The following is a 16,056-nucleotide window of genomic DNA, read 5'->3' as shown; positions in this document are numbered from 1 at the left end:
CAGCTGTGCCAGCTGTGCCCCCTCACAGGACCTTGCCCACTGTTCTCCAGCCTACTGACGGGCAGTGGAATGGTGGGGACACAGCCATGATGCTGAGCCAGCCCTGCTCAGCAGTGGCCAAAGCATTGGTGTGTTATCAACACCTTTCCAGCTGCCAGTGAAAAGCACAGCACTGAGGGCTGCTGTGGGGAAAACAACTCCATCCCAGCCAGACTCAATACAGGCACAGAGATCAAAGAGAAAATTATCATTTTACCCAGGGTAACCAGTTAAATGTATCTCCAACCTGCTATTACAATAAGAAAGAAAAATGAATTTTTAATTTATTTTTTTTTTTTACATCATAAGTTCCTGTGTTTCTCTTTGTAGCTCAAAGAGTGCTCAGCTGTAGTGCTGGCTGAAAGCAGGTATTGTTATCCCAAATCTTATCCCCTGGTTCCATGGCAGGAAAAAGATAGAACTCCTTTTCACTTGTGATAATGCCACCTCCCCCCCTTTTTTTTAATATTCCAAATCACTAAAAAAATGTAAATATTTTGGCTGAAATTTATAGAAAAAAAGAAAAATAATAAAGAAATATATAATAAATAATATATAATATAAATATGTATAAATAACATATAATAAATAAAGAAAATATAATCAACCTGAGGAGTCACACAACAAGAAACTTCAGCCCAAGGGAATGTTTGACTAAGTCTTGTCTGATTTTATTTAAATCTTACACAGTGTATCCAGCAAGACTGACAACAGGTGGGGCTAGAAGCCTTCCCAGCAATGGGACAGTGCCTACTTTTGGACAGTTATGGAACAAGAAAAAAATCAATTTTGCAGTACAGATATTAGCTCATCCTTCAGGGTCATTCATCTTGCCAAGGAGAAGAGCAGCCCCATTACCCTACCCCAAAGTCTGTTACCCTGAGAGCAAATCAGTCACTCCATGAGGCAGCCAAAAGTGTTTTGTTCAGCAATAGTTCTCTTCCCACTGTGAAGCAAAATGGCATGCAAATGGAAGCCTGCTGAAAATATCTGCTTTGCTTTGGGGCCTCCTGAAAAGCAGGTGAGCAGCCACACATCCACTTCACCATAGCATCAAACATTTGGTAAGCAGGAAAAGCTGTCCCAGACAGAAAAAGAAATTATATCATCAGCAAATATGACAACTCCTCAGCATCTGAAAAATGGTATTTCTGACTCTGCAGAGCTCCTTCCAGAGAGATATCAGATGAGGTAAAGGATTCTCAGTTCTGAAACAGTACAGAAACCAAAAATTATTTCCAACCTTGCAAATGCATAACTGCTGGCTTTCTTTCTTGCATTTTATTTTCTCTCTTCTTATAAAGATACTTCTCTTTGAGAAGGATTCAGGTGAGTCCCTCATCCTTTCCCAGCTGGATATGTGATAAAATTAGAGACATGGCTACAGAGCTATATCCTTCCTCAGTGAGACTCTTGCAGACTCTGATTGGTTCTCAGCCCAGGGCAGCCTCCTGGATGCTTCAGTTTTTGAACAGGAATAAAAGTGCATACAAAATAGGAGAAGATCATAGGGTTTCATTTTATATAAGTTCAAACAATTCAATAGATGCCAGTTACAGAGGTAGATGAGGCTGTTCGGTATATCTAAAGTCCAACACTAAACTTGTTGCAGTGCTGCACAGGAATTGAGCACAGTGATAATTAATTTTGTTCCCATTCCACTCCTGTTCCACTCCCTGTGGATAATCTTCCAAGTTTCCTTAGATCTACTAAAGAACAAAGAGCTTTCTAGGTCAGGTGCTGCAGTATCTAATGTGTGGAAAATGTCCAAAAAAAGAAGGTTTTTTTGGACATTTTCCCATACAGATTTTCCCACAGAACACGAGATATTAGGAGAAAGTTAGCTCAGCATAAGAGCCCAAACATCCAGTACCCTGAACCAGAAGAACTCTAATTCAAAATAATCACATAGTGCCAGGATGATGCTGCTACAGACAAGTCCTGCAGTTCAAGGAATAAGCACTTCTGTCCCTTTAATCCTCACAGCAGTGAATCCCTTCAAGAGAGAGCTAGACCAGTCCTTTAAAGAGCCAAACTGAACTCTGTTGATTTTGATTGTATTCAATATAGACCTAGATAATATATTATTAATATATAAGTGTATAATAAATAATTTTTTTTAATAGTGAGGTATACATGGTTTTCCATTATATAATAGTCTGCTGGTTGTAGCAAACTTCCCAAAAAGTGTAAGCCTGACTGATTTCTTTCCTGAATTTCAAGATGCAGTTTCACCATTCTGGTAAGCACCTTTAGCACCCAGACAGAAAGTATTCCACAGGCTGAATAAAGCAGAGTCACCAGCTTTACAACAAAGCTGTGTCAAAGAATGCAGAACAGAATTCAGGATGTATTGGTCCTTTCTGCAGGGGCTCTCCAGACAAGAGTTTTATCCAGTGCCTTCTTGTTTCTTTTTGTGACCCAACTCTATTTCAGGTTTTTCTCCCTACAAGATTTCTTTGTGTCCCTCTGTTTTCTCTGCATGTGTGTGTTGGGGTGTTTGTGGTTTGTCGGGTTTTTTTTAAAAGCTGATAAAAAGCAAGAAAAAATTATTCCAAGAATTTTTCCCCCAAATAGTGTTAAAATGCAGCTAAACAGATATTGCTACCATGGTAGGGGTCACTTGCACACAGAAAAGTGGGAGTTGTCTGACTCACTGTATTAGTTAAGGGATGTCTTACTAGTATCAATCATCATCCATAATGTGACACAAATTGTGATAGAAAATGCCTAAAACTTCCAGAACTTGTTCTTGATTATTGAATAGTACGAAAACAGAATGAAAAGTACTGAAAAGCAATGAAACAAACTCCTTGATAAAGACTTTTTTCCACTTTATTCTTAGCCCAAGGTATTATTTGCGTTTATCTTCAATACTGGCTTCTATTCATACACAAGAATCACTAAAGTAAAATCTCTGGCTCTTTTTCTGGCTAGAGATTGACTTCTTGTAGCTGAGAAGGACTGGAAACTTTTGAGGTTCCCAGTTTCATTCCTCAGAGGGCAAATCAATAAAGCTTATTAATTTCCTTTTCATCCCTTGGCACAGACATATATCCATCCCCCTGAAAATATCTAGTGGAGTTGCTGTGAAGAGAAACTCTTATAAGAAAACATATCTACTTCTGCATTTTTTCTACACTGTATAAAATGAAATTAAATAATGAAAAGAATGTTTAGAGAATATGAGGCTGGAACATTTTTCAAATAGAAATTATTTAATTCCATAGGGACTCCTCACACAAAAAAGATCTGCTGTGGGGGTGAACCACAGTATTTTATGAATTTTATTACGTTTTGAATTTACTAATTTTGGAGTTTCTTTTTAGATATTATTGTTAAGAGTTGTAGAGATAGGGGAAAAATAATTGAGCAAGGATTAATTTATGCAATTAAGATACTAAAATTATCTATTATTGTGATTGCTTTAATTTCTCAATAATTCTTTTAGCAGTTGTTTACTCTGAACTCCCGTAGTTTCTGAAAGATTAAAATTTCAGTCAGCATCAATTAGGGTAGTTCCCCAGAGGCCAAAAGCAGTGCTCATATATATGGCACTGTAAAGACTTGAAATAAGGCATCAGATAAAAAAAGCTAAAAATCTTCACTATAAGAAACAAGTTGCAATTCCAGTTAGGGTCAATGGCTGCAGGTACAGATATTACAAAAGCCAAATTAGCTACACTTTCAATATACCTTGTGAGTATGGAAGCAGAATTCTTTTGGGCATAACAGATAAAGAAGTTTAAATAATGCAGAAAATGTAAAATTATACTTGTAGATTTCAGAGATCAGTGCTCTCTTGGAATTTTTATAGTTGTGGAATTTTAAGAAGCTAAGAAATGGAAATCAGCTTTCCTGAGAGTTATTTTGGATTTTGAGTTTAAAATGTATTACAATGCACTATTCAGAATACTCTCCAAGGTGCTGTGTTTTTGTGGCAAGTGGGTACTCACCAAGTTCTTTCATAGCAGTAGTACCTGATAGAAGCAGTATTCCATAGAAATTTTACAGAACTAGCCAGCATGCAAGAAAAGCTAAATAAAAGGTCAGCACAGTGTCTGGCTATCTGTGTTTTCACATTTATCACAGAGTTACATCATCTCAGAGTGCCATTCATGGAGACTGAAACATTCATACATTATCTGTGATCTCCCTATAAATAGAAATATTAATCAAAAGATGTAATGACATAAGTAGATTGCATTCTAAGCATATTAGTTGAATATGTAATAGTGTTATATGGAAGCAATATATCATCCAGCTGCTCTTGGTCATAATCCACAACATTTTGTACATGATCACATAAATTTGCAATTGGTTAAAAAATAAACAGTGGTCTGAGTTAACAATTTTCCATGTTAATCTTATTAAAAAATGACATTTCAGTGTAACATAAGACAACATTTCTGCCTGATGTAAAGTAGCACGTATGAAAAGAAAACATTGTGAACATTTTGGGCTCATCAGTTCTTAGGTCATTCAGGTTAGAAAGCGTCTCGTGAGGTCTGTAACCCAACCATATGTTCAATGGCCACTTGTTCAAGGCAGGGTCAAGTATGAGATCTGGTATGTTAAAGAAAGCTCAGAAAACACAAAAAATATCTATATTCCTGGTTACTGTTATTTTCACTTGATATTTCCCTATGATTTGTGGTCATGGATCTCTTTGGCATGTGAAGTCTCATTGATTTCACTCACATATATAATCTGTAATGTGAAAATTGGTGAAAAAATATTCAATATCACATTAGTTACCTGAAATACAATCTCTTAAAACACATTCTTCAACCCTTTATATGGTACTCTCAACCCTGATTCCAAATGAAAAGGCTCATTGACACAAACTTTGTTCGCTGTCATTAAGAGAAAGCATAAGTAACTGTTGTGAAATGTTGGATAATTCATGATACTCCCACACTTCACTTTAAAAAATTATTTCTGGTTTCTCCCACAGATGCAAGAACACAGCCTGTATTCTTAAATATACTGGTGGCTTGCATTCACTCATTTTGCTTTTGTCTCTTAGGTCATCGTTCTTTTTTCTTTTGCAAGCATCAAGGAGAAGAAAATCTAACTATTGCTTTGCTTACACACCATCATTGTGTTACATTTTTTAAGCAAAATTGCCTATATAGAGAGCCAGGTGAACCAGGCTAGATTCTGATATGTTACTGCATTGCTGCCAATCTGCAGGAGCTCCACTCTCTGCTGGTTACAGATAATCATGCTCTGGTTTCCAAGCCTCTAACACAACATTAAATCTTGTTGTCAAATTACCTCCTGGCAACCACAGCTTTCAGGATATAATAACAAATTCTGTGGAAATATAAAACAGGCATGCTGGTCAGCCATAGTAATTATCTTCTCAGTTCTCCTGACCACACACTCAAGGGCACCTTTTAATTGTTTCAAGAACGGGAAGCAAGTTTTAACTTCTGCAATCTCACATCAAACAGCAGCTCACCTTTCATATTTCCATATAATGATTAATTTTGCATTTTCTGAGTCAATGTATTGGCCTGTTCCTGTCCTCTACTCCTCTACATAACTGCAACCTTTTCAAAGTGATTCATTTTTGCTCAGACAACAGAAATTTGCAGTGTCTTTTTTATCATCTCTTTTAATAGCTGAGGATGTGAGCTCTTTAGAGCTGCATCTTTTCCTGTATTTGGAAATCACTTTCCACTGTGGCATAATCAAATGATGGTATGAGAAAATACTTTTTCCCACAGTAAAAGAATAATCCATGAAACCTGTACTTGAAGGAAGTTGCTCTATACAGGAATTGAATTTAATTGGGAAGAAGCCTGAACATTTTGTATTGCTAACAGATAGAGTTTTAATAGCTCACACCAATGCATTTCTGGAAGAAATATTAGCCTTCATGATGCAGCTCTTAAACCAAACTTTCAATTCTTCTACACAGGACCCAGCAGGATTTATTACCCCTGTTTATGACAAAACTTGCATGTTTTCCTTTGAAGCATCTATGACTGACATCAAAATAATTGCACCTTACAGCAACTACATGGCCTTGTATGGCAACTTCTCTGTTCTTTAACAATATCACCACTCTCTGAGGGAAAAAAGCCCTCATGTTGTTCCTGAAATTCTTCCCTTAAGAACTGCACAGTCCAGAAAAACATGCATTGGCAGAAATAAGCATTGATAGAGCCCCATGGTTAACCTCAAAATCTAATCCTCTGGTTTTGTGACAGAACTCCATTTCTCAGAGAGGGTGAAGGTGCAAAGCAATAGAGTGTTTGAGGTAGGAAGGTAGAAAATAATGTGTGTCCTATCCCTCTCCATCTGAATATAAAACACATTATTTCAGGACAGAATAATAGGTTCGCAGTAGAACTTAGGTTTAAGCAAAAAGTAGGCCTACTTGGAACATGTCAGGCACATGTCAGAAATCAGATTAAAGGACATCCCACCTGGAATAGATGAGCTTTGCTCTATGACCACATGCATAGTTCTCTTCAATAAACTCTGCCAAGAAACCTTATAAGCTAAGAAGCCAGGAAGTCACTGTGCTGGTTTTGATCAATACAGAGTTAATTTTCTTCACAGTAGTCAGCACGGGGCTATGCTTCGGATTTGTGGTGAAAACAGAGTTAATAATCTAGCCATGTTTCCCTTATTTTTCAGTGGTTCTTAGAGCCTTTTCTGCCTCTTATGCCACCGCACCAGGGAGGAGAATGGGGGTGCACAAGGGCTTGGGAGGGGACACGATCAGGAGAGCTGATCCCAGCTGACCAAAGCACCATGGCACCACGCTCAGCAGTAAAACCTGGGGCAAGAAGGAAGAGGGGGACATTCAGAGTGGAGGTGTTTGCCTCCCCAGATCACTGCTATGCTTGATGGAGCTCTGCTTTCCTGGAGATTGCTGACCACGGGAAATGGCAAATGAATTCTTTTTTTTTCATTCTTGTGCCTGTGACTTTTGCTCTACCCATTAAACTGTCAATATATCTCAACCCACAGGTTTTCTCACTTTTACTCTTCTAATTCTCTCACCCATTCCACCAATTGAAAATTAGCAAGCAGCTCACTGTCCTTAGTTCCTGGCTGGGGTCAAACCTGACAGACACAGGCAAATTGTCAGTGAGAAAATGATAGGTCCAAAAAAGTTTCCCAAGCATGTGAGCAACCCCACTGTCATGAAAATTCAGCAGGTGTTTAATGGCAAAAATACTGAAAAAGGAAGTGTGTGTATAAGGACAATGCTTTGTCTGAGTAGCCATATTTTGTATTAATGAGAGGTGGGGGAAAGAAAAAGTTATGATTATAGTGCTGCAAGTAAAAGTTCTCACCTCAGTACTTAAAAAAAATAATGTTTTGTGATATGATCAGATTATCTACACAACTCTCTGACCTTACCTTGACTGACATAAGAGAACTTTTTGCAGGACACCAAATGGGTACAGAACAATAAAGAGAAGACTGCTACATGACCAGGACATGGTTAATACATGCCCTGGATCACAAAAACTCAGAATTGTTACTTGACCTACTGTGTGTAGCTATCTGACAAACATGGGCTTTATTTCTTTCAATTCTTTTCATAGGAACACAGTGCAAACAGTTTCATAGATGAAAAGTTATAGATTTCAAGCCTACTAAGAAAAGATCGTTTTCCTAGAACAAGACATTAAGAAAAACTACTATCAGAACTGTGTTCTATCTAAGACATTAAAGAAAATACTACAAAATAATACCTACCCCAACAAAATAAAGGCTGGCTCTGTCTATCGACTGTCGCAGACAACTTTTCATCAAAAATCTTTCCTTAAGATTTTTTCCTCCTGAGAAGCTGAGAGGCCTCAGGAACAAAATGTAAACAATGGTTATCTGCTGCTCTGGAATGCAGCAGGTGCATCTGTGATTGGTCTCATGTGCTTGTTTGCAATTAATGGCCAACCGCAGCAGAGCTGGCTCAGACAGAGTCTGAGGCAGCTGCCTTTGTTACCTTTCTTTTCTATTCTATTCTTAGCTTAGCTAGCCTTCTGAGATGAAACCTTTCCTTCTATTCTTTTTAGTAGAGTTTTAACGTAATACATATCATAAAATACTAACTCAAGCCTTCTGAACATGGAGTCAACATTCTCTTCTCTTCCCTCACCTGAAAACCCCTGTGAATACCATCACAATCGACCTATATCAATCAACGGATTTAGAGAAACCACAGGGAGATATTTTCCAATTTTTGAAATGTGAAATGCTGGAATTATGGCTTGCAGAGCCTGTGAAATCTCCATGATGAGTATTTTTAATAAAGTGTTGCCTGCTACTAATTCAGAGATAAATGAGCCATCCTTGGGGGAAAAGGTAGGATATATCATCTTTTGAGGCTCATTGCAGCTCTGAATTTGTCGTGTTCCAGAATTACTCAGGAGGTTTTCTTCTTTTCTGCAAAAGAAGATATAAGATAATCCCTATTCTGTACTCTACAGCCCATTTGATAAGAAAGTAAAAATGCTTTGAAATTGTTTATGTTGACTTTTAGTAGAAGAAATAAAGTAAGATCAATTATTTAAATTACATTTGAGAGTTCCAAATACTTAAAAATTTAGTGTGCACTGTGTGAAAAATTAGGTCATTATTTAAATTGTGGCCAAAAAAACCCCAAACTCCATCATGTCACTACAAATCTGATCCAGGTGGACAGATGGAAATAATACCATTAAATACCTTATTGCCAGAGGTCATGTAATCAGCAGCCAGTGAAAGGAAAACCTTGAAGAGATGAGAGACAAAGACATTTCATTCTCTGCAGGTGGTGTAGGTAGACATATTGCTTCCTGATTAAATCAAATAATTGATTTATTTTTTTGATTTGATATCTACAGAATTATTCCTGATAAATTTTGAATATAATTTGTTTAAATCCCAAAGGTTTACTCAAGGTTAACCTTATAACAGCCTATGTGGAGAACAATCAAAAACTGCAGATGAGATGAAAGTGACTTTTTTAATAATAGGAACATTTTTTTCCTATTATTTAACCTCATAAAGTTTTGTGTGCAAGAATATTGGAAGTTTGACAAGTGGCTACTGGGCATTTCAGGTCTTACTACTAATGGGTAGAATTTGCTGAAGAAGGGAATTCAATGGACAAAAATTCATCTGTAGTTTACTAATCCACACAAAAATTCAACAGTTGTTTTCTAATGTCTTAAATGTTTTCCAAGATGCTCCAATATATAAACTTTCCTAAGTAAAAATTAGGAAATGTATTGCCGGACATTTTTAAAACAGCTATGAAATACTTTTACAAATGCTGCTGATAGTAAATCCCATAGTTGAATGGTTTTTTTCCTTCATATTGTAAACCTGTCACATTTTAACTGTTCAGACTCAAAAGTTTTGTACCAGGTTCTGCCTCAGTCTTGATTTTGTTGGAAAGGTTTCCATTAAAAGGATGGAATAATTGCTGTAGCTAGAGGAAATATGTTAGGCTTAGGTTAGGTTTTTAAAATTCATTACTGTTTACTGAATTGTTGTTTACTGAAACAACAATTTACAAGTCGTCTGTAGATTGAAGTACTTGAGATTTGACAAGAATCCTCAGGGTGTCAGGAATGTGCTCTTTTTTAATCCCATAAAATCCACCCAATTCAGACTAAACCAGAGGATTTTGAAAAATCTAAGTGTGGTCATTAGAGATTTCTTACATGCTGGCAGTTTCCAGAGACACCATCTGCTCTAATTATGTTTCATCCATTCCCAGCCTCTACAAGCCAACCAGACATGCCATGCATCCTTCCCACAGAGCCACAGTGTGTTGTGCCTTAGGGGTGTGATATGCGAGTGGGAGCAAAAACATTTACCTGCAAGTGCTCCTCTTGTCTGCTCAGGACTGTTGGATGGAGCTCAATCCAGCACTACACTGAGCCAGCTATGATTTGCACAGTCTCTTTCTCCCCACCAGGACAAGTTAAAACTAAAAATCTTGCCCAAGACTCACAGTCCTTTTGAATAGTTTGGTTTTATCATTTGGTGTGAACATTTTGTGCCACCGGAGCAAAGAATAATGTGTTGTTTTGATAGCAAAGCCCTGGTAAATTACTGGTTCCTGGCCATGGTTCCCTAGAGAAAGCTCAAAGATGCATCCCTTAGTGAGACTGTCAAGGCAACAAGCCAAAACAGGCAGTGAAACCACAACTAGTCCCCAAAAGGAGAGTGTGTGTATCCTGCTGAAGCTAGATCTAAGATTCTACAGAAGAGAAAAAGACCATAAAAAAATAAATTAAACATTAGAAATTGCCTCAGCTGAAGTTTATCTTTGGAATTTTATCCTACTTAACTTCCTGTATTGAGGCATTAGGAAGGAACTGGTCCTGTGCAATTCCATATGCTCCCTTCCTAAGCAACAGATCTGGAATAAATAAGCATTCATTTGTAATAAACCCTATGAGTTTCTCCTAAATAAAGGGTGAATCCCATTCAACTATGGGATTTCAGCAAGAACTAAAACAAATGTGATAACTTTGCAAATATAGACCAGAGATGGTCAAAGAATGGCCAATAAGCCAAATGCAGCCTGCCATCCCAGATCATTCACCATTTTGAACTGTTTTCTCCACGCTGCCTTCACTTTCAGAAGGCCCAGGAGGCACTTAAAGGAGACACATCTAACTGCAGGGAGGAAATGTTTGCAGTTCATGATTTGCATTCCAGTTAGTGGACAGTCAAACCAATGTGACAGCTTTACATGGCTCACGCTGCATAAAACTCAGCTGAACTGTGCAGCCTCCAGAACCCCAGCCTGGCTGGCAATACAGATCCAGTCAAGACACACTGGCCACAACACTTTTTTCACCAGCCTTGCTTCTTCCCTGCTAACATCTTTCTCAACATTTTTCTTTTCTCCCAGTGTGGCAGCTTCAGACACTCCCATTTTGAGGTTCAGGGCTATTTGGAGCATCAACAAGTTCTCACTCACTTTGCACCATTTCAAGAAGTCATTGTAATATCTTCCATTCTGCATCCTGGTTCTTTTGAGCAGTGGCATAACCAATGTTGGGAGTGAGGAATTAGGGCAATAAAATACTTCTCTTTGTTGAAAGAACCTCTTAGGGCCAGGATAAATTTCAATTAATTAAAGGTTTAAAGTTGCCATAGGGCCAAGGGCACTTCCTGGGGCTGGCTGGCAGGGCCAAGGGAGAGACCCTTCTAGGGAAGCCTTTGGGCATCTGGGACTCTGATTCAGGGCAGGGAGATTCATAGAGCTCTGCACTTCTCAGTCTCTGAGTTAGTCACTCTAGGATTGTCCTTATCATCAAACAGGCAGCTTCAGATGGAAATACAACTGGCCTACTTTAGGGTTAGAAAATCTTAGCTCAGGATATCTCAATTTCTCCATACAGTCCCTGAAGGGACCCTAAGACTGACCATGTCAGACTGACACATCTAACTCCAAGACATCAAAGCAATCTCAGCACGGCTCTCTACAAGCACATTTGACATTACCAGCCGTGCCATTTGGTTTCCAACTACACCCTCAGGAGTGAGGAACCCTACTGTAAGCCCTACAAAATATTCCCAAAGCTGTGTAGGTGTCCTGGGGATGCCAAGGCGTGCAATGGCATTGGGTGTCTCTATTTGCACTTCCCTTGAATTATGTAACATGATCCCCATTCTAAGATTACAGCTTCCTTTGAATTTTAACATATTTTTCTCTTTTCCTGTAAAATCATTTTGTGGGGGATAGAATATAAGAAAATAGTGCAGAAGGCAATCTCACCCCTGAGGAGTTGCAGCTGTGCTAATCACCAAAGATTAGGAACAGGCCACAGCTGTGTCCAGTGAGGATGAGTGCAATAAAAGAGTGGGTTAGCTAGGTGGGAAGGGAGCTGTAGTTTGTTGGCTGTGCTGGGAAGAAGGAGGAGTCAGTGCTGTGAGGAGCTGCCCAGGAGAAATACCGAGAAGGTATGGGAGCTTTGCAATAAGATGACAACATTGTTTAAGCTAAGGGGTCACAAAAATAATTTTACATCAATACCAAAAACTAATTTTATACAGCTTATACAGTCCCCATTTTGTCTGATCATATGAGAACAGAAGGCAAATGTACATAAATATATAGATATCCTTTGTTATTATGCAACTATTTTGAAGCTCAGTATTATTCTGTTGCCTGGAGTGGCCCAGAAATAACTTTGTAAGCTATTTCTTCAATTCTGATATTATTTTCAATTTTTTGATTACTGGTTAAGAGACACAAGCTCTCATATGAAAAGCTGAAAACTGCCCTTGGTGTGATAACCTATTTTGCATCTCTTCTCTCAATCAAACTCAAAATTTTTCTCAGTCTTTTTTGAAGCTTGTTTTTCCCTTTTTTCTTTATTAATCTCTCACTTGTACCAAACTCAGTTAACTATGTGCCTAACTGAAAAAAAAAAAAAGTGGAACATAATATCCTCCTCATGAGCTAACACTTTCCACGTTTTCTGTTAATTATGCACTGCTTTTAGAATATTGAGTGAGATATGAATGGGACAAGGTCTACGGCAATATGGAAACTCTGATATGCCGTACTGCAATAGTTGAAAAATATTTCAGTCCACTCATAAAACAGATAAATTTGCAACATTAACTTGCCCTTCCTCTAAAGTTAATAAACTTCTGAGAGCAGGATTTTACAAAGCTAGAAAGTTTTCTGAATGTCTGGAACTGCACAAGTAACACCAACAGCCAGAGCATGCACAGGTTTTTGTTTTACACCTCATACACATTCCTGAAGTCTGGTTTAAATTCTGCAGGTGTTTCTACTTACTGAAGAAACGTGCAATAGTGATTTCATAAAATTGACTTGAGGGTGATTTTGAAATTGCTGCCTCAAAATATTATCAAAGTACAGAAATAGACATGCTGTTAATACCACAGCATGGAAGCAATGAAATATGGTGTGTGATACATAAAAATATGAAATTTAAATTTAGAATTAATAGACTGGGATGTTTGGATGATAATTGGAAACTAGAACCATGCTGTCAGGTTCCAAAATTTTAATAAATTAGCACAATTAATTTTATATCATGTTATAAGTATTCTTAAATTACTGATTTAAGTCAAGGACTGGATTTCTTCAGGTGCTGGAATTACTCCAGTTGCTTTATTAAAAATAAGTAACTATAAGGACTTGGGATGCTTCAGTGTGAAGAAGAATAGGCTCTAGGGAGGTTTTATAGCAGACTTACAGTGCTTAAAGGGGGCCTTCTAATAAGGGCATGTGGTGGTGGGACAAGGGGGAATGGCTTCAAACTGAAGGAGGGTAGGTTCAGAATGGATATTGGAGAGACATTCTTTGCTGTGAGGGTGGGGAGGCACTGGAAGAGGTTTTCCAGAGAAGCTCTGGATGCCCCATCCCCAGGGAGCAGCAGCCTGGGGCTTCCTTGGGCTTTGTTGGGGGTTAATGAGCAGCACTTCAGCTAGCAGCTGAGAGAAAATATGCTACAAATATGATAATCACTAACAGACTGGCTTCCTTAAGTCATTTTGGCAGCTTTTAGTTGCTTCTTTTATCACAAAATGGGATCCCAGTTCACAGAAAGGAAATGTAAAACTGGAAATGCATTCCATCTCTTTGTGCCTTCCAATGTGGCATTAAAACTCATCAACACTGGGAACTGGAATTACAGTAACATGGAAAACTTAGTTCTACCTGCTAATGCAGAGTCTGCCCTGTGTCGATTCAACAAGGCAAACATAAGAACATTACAAGGGCTCTTGTGAGCAATGTATATTTCTTTCCCATCCAAACAACCACAGGCAGATGTCAGCGGAAGAACATGGAAACTGCCTAAATGTATGTAAGTCATTGAGACATAGCTTCAATGCACAGAAGAAATTCTGATGGCTGTAATGAATCCAGCCCAGTAACTAGTGTCTTCATCTGCTCAGTCAATATTGTTCATATCCCTAATAATCCTTCAATTTTTAAATTCCATAGCTTTATGACAGTCTCTCTAGGAGACTGAGCTCTTTCAAGCTTTAGTTTCATCCAGAGTGATCTGCTATTTTCTTTGGTAAGTAAACAAAAAAAAGGACACAGAACAACAATAAGAGAATGAAATTACAATTCTTTGTTAAGGAATACTAATATGACCACTTTTTTATCCCCACAACCTTAAAGATTGAATTTGAAAGATTAAATTAATTTTGAAATGTGAACTATGAAGGACTTTCTTTTGAAGAAATGTTATTTCAGTTAAAAATACTACAAAGAGCATGTATGCCATATATTCATTGTAGCCAAGCTTACATGAGCTTATGTAATTTAGTTGAACAATAGAATCAACATCCTCAAGGATATTTAGGCATCTAACTCCATATCTTTTAGCATTTGGGACTAAGCTTTTTAAGTCTTTAAGTTGCTGACCTATAAATACAATTACTTTCAAAACATCTCAGGTTAAATTTCTATTCTTGGTACTCAGTTTATGATAAGAATTAAGGAAGGCTGCAATTTTTTTTCCCATGCCTTAGAGAAAATGTCTTTCAAAATTATCTCTTTTGTCATAACTTTAATAGTAACCTATATCCATTAAAGAGTACAACTGCAGTCTCTAAGCTCCCTCCATAGATCTATATTTTCTTTATTGATCTAGATTGGCAGCTATTTTTTCCTATACTACTGCAAAACAACTGAGGTCAGTGCTTTTGAATAATTCCCAGTTCCTCAGTGGTCCTGTGGTGTAGCTTCTCTCACAAGTTGTTTTTTGAGGAGTTCTTGGCCCATTATCATCTAAGCATACACAAGTTTCTTTTCACAAGATACTGGATGCTTGCAATAATTTCAATTTAGCACACTGATAATTTAAGGTGTTTTCTCTGATGGTATAAGACAGCAATTTCTTCCATTCTGCATATTTAATAGTGCCTTGATGATACCTTATCTACTCTTTCATGGCTTATCAATTGAGAACAATGGATGAAAAGCAACTCTTTACCATGGTTTTTATTGGCAGGGTTCCTCAAAAGTGTAGATGGCTTCTTACCAGCTACCAGTATGGTTTTCAAGAACAGAGAAAGGATCAGCTCTTACTGATACAGATCTGTGCTCCAGCTCATTTCTTAAATACTCACCCATTTTAGCCACAGCCATTGTTACATTAATAGCCATTGCAACTAGCTCAAAAGATTATTTCCCTCAGGCTGAATATTCTTTGTGATATTGCTCTTCAGAAATTTTCCTCAACAGAAGATTCTGAAGTGTTATTGAGCATTCCTGAAGTAAATAAAACTGACTTCTTTCTCAGTTCTCTCGAATTAGATTAATTCTTTCGTGGTTGCTGCACTGCTACAATGGATAGCTGAGTTTTAGGGCAAGTTGGGGAGGAAAGAAGGTTTGGTTTATGAAGGGGAAGTAATTACATCTGTCAATTCTTTAAAAGAAACAACAAAACCCCCAAAAATGTGTGCATGTTGTGTACACCTGACATTTAAGAACCAGCAAGAAACTGAATGTAAATGGCTCAAGAGACAATGAGAAAATAGGCTCTCTTTTAGTAAGGTACTTCTCTACGTATTGATACTGAGAAGCTGTTTGGTAGAAAGGGAGGAAAGAAAAATGGAAACATATATCCTTTATTATTACTGTTATCTCCCCACAAGGGCTGCTACATTCAGAGTCTTCTCAGGACGATTTGTGTATCACAGGTGCCATTTAAGCATTTGGGTTATTCCTGCAATGTAGGCCCCTTTCTGAAGAATATCTGGAGGAGGAATGCCACACAGCCCAGAAGCCAAGTACTGGGCCTTGCGCCTGCATGCCCCTGAGCAGAGCAGTTGTCGTTTCCCTCTGCTGCTCCTCCTCTCACTAAGAAAGGCCACTGCTGCACCAGGACAGAACACTTTTCTAGGATGAACTCACCCACATGAATTTGAAAGAACCCTTTGCCTGACACAGAGAAGGGAAATCACAATTCTGAACACATTACCACATCACAGACAACCCTAAGGATCTGAAGCAGGGTATGGAAATAGACTGCAGGAACAATAAACTAG

General features: G+C 38.0%; 1 long non-coding RNA gene across 1 annotated transcript; it reads left to right on the top strand.

The window, feature by feature from the left end:
* The first annotated feature begins 11,892 nt into the window (after positions 1–11,892).
* Positions 11,893–15,307, top strand: LOC135443370 (uncharacterized). Its single transcript, XR_010438982.1, has 3 exons — positions 11,893–11,976; positions 14,000–14,075; positions 15,018–15,307. It is a non-coding gene; the product is annotated as an uncharacterized LOC135443370 (long non-coding RNA).
* The last annotated feature ends 749 nt before the right edge of the window (positions 15,308–16,056 follow it).

Source organism: Zonotrichia leucophrys, chromosome 2, assembly GCF_028769735.1.
Source record: "Zonotrichia leucophrys gambelii isolate GWCS_2022_RI chromosome 2, RI_Zleu_2.0, whole genome shotgun sequence".
Lineage (NCBI taxonomy): Eukaryota > Metazoa > Chordata > Aves > Passeriformes > Passerellidae > Zonotrichia > Zonotrichia leucophrys.
Note: the sequence above shows the minus strand (reverse complement) of the source record. Positions and strands in the feature narration are given on the sequence as shown.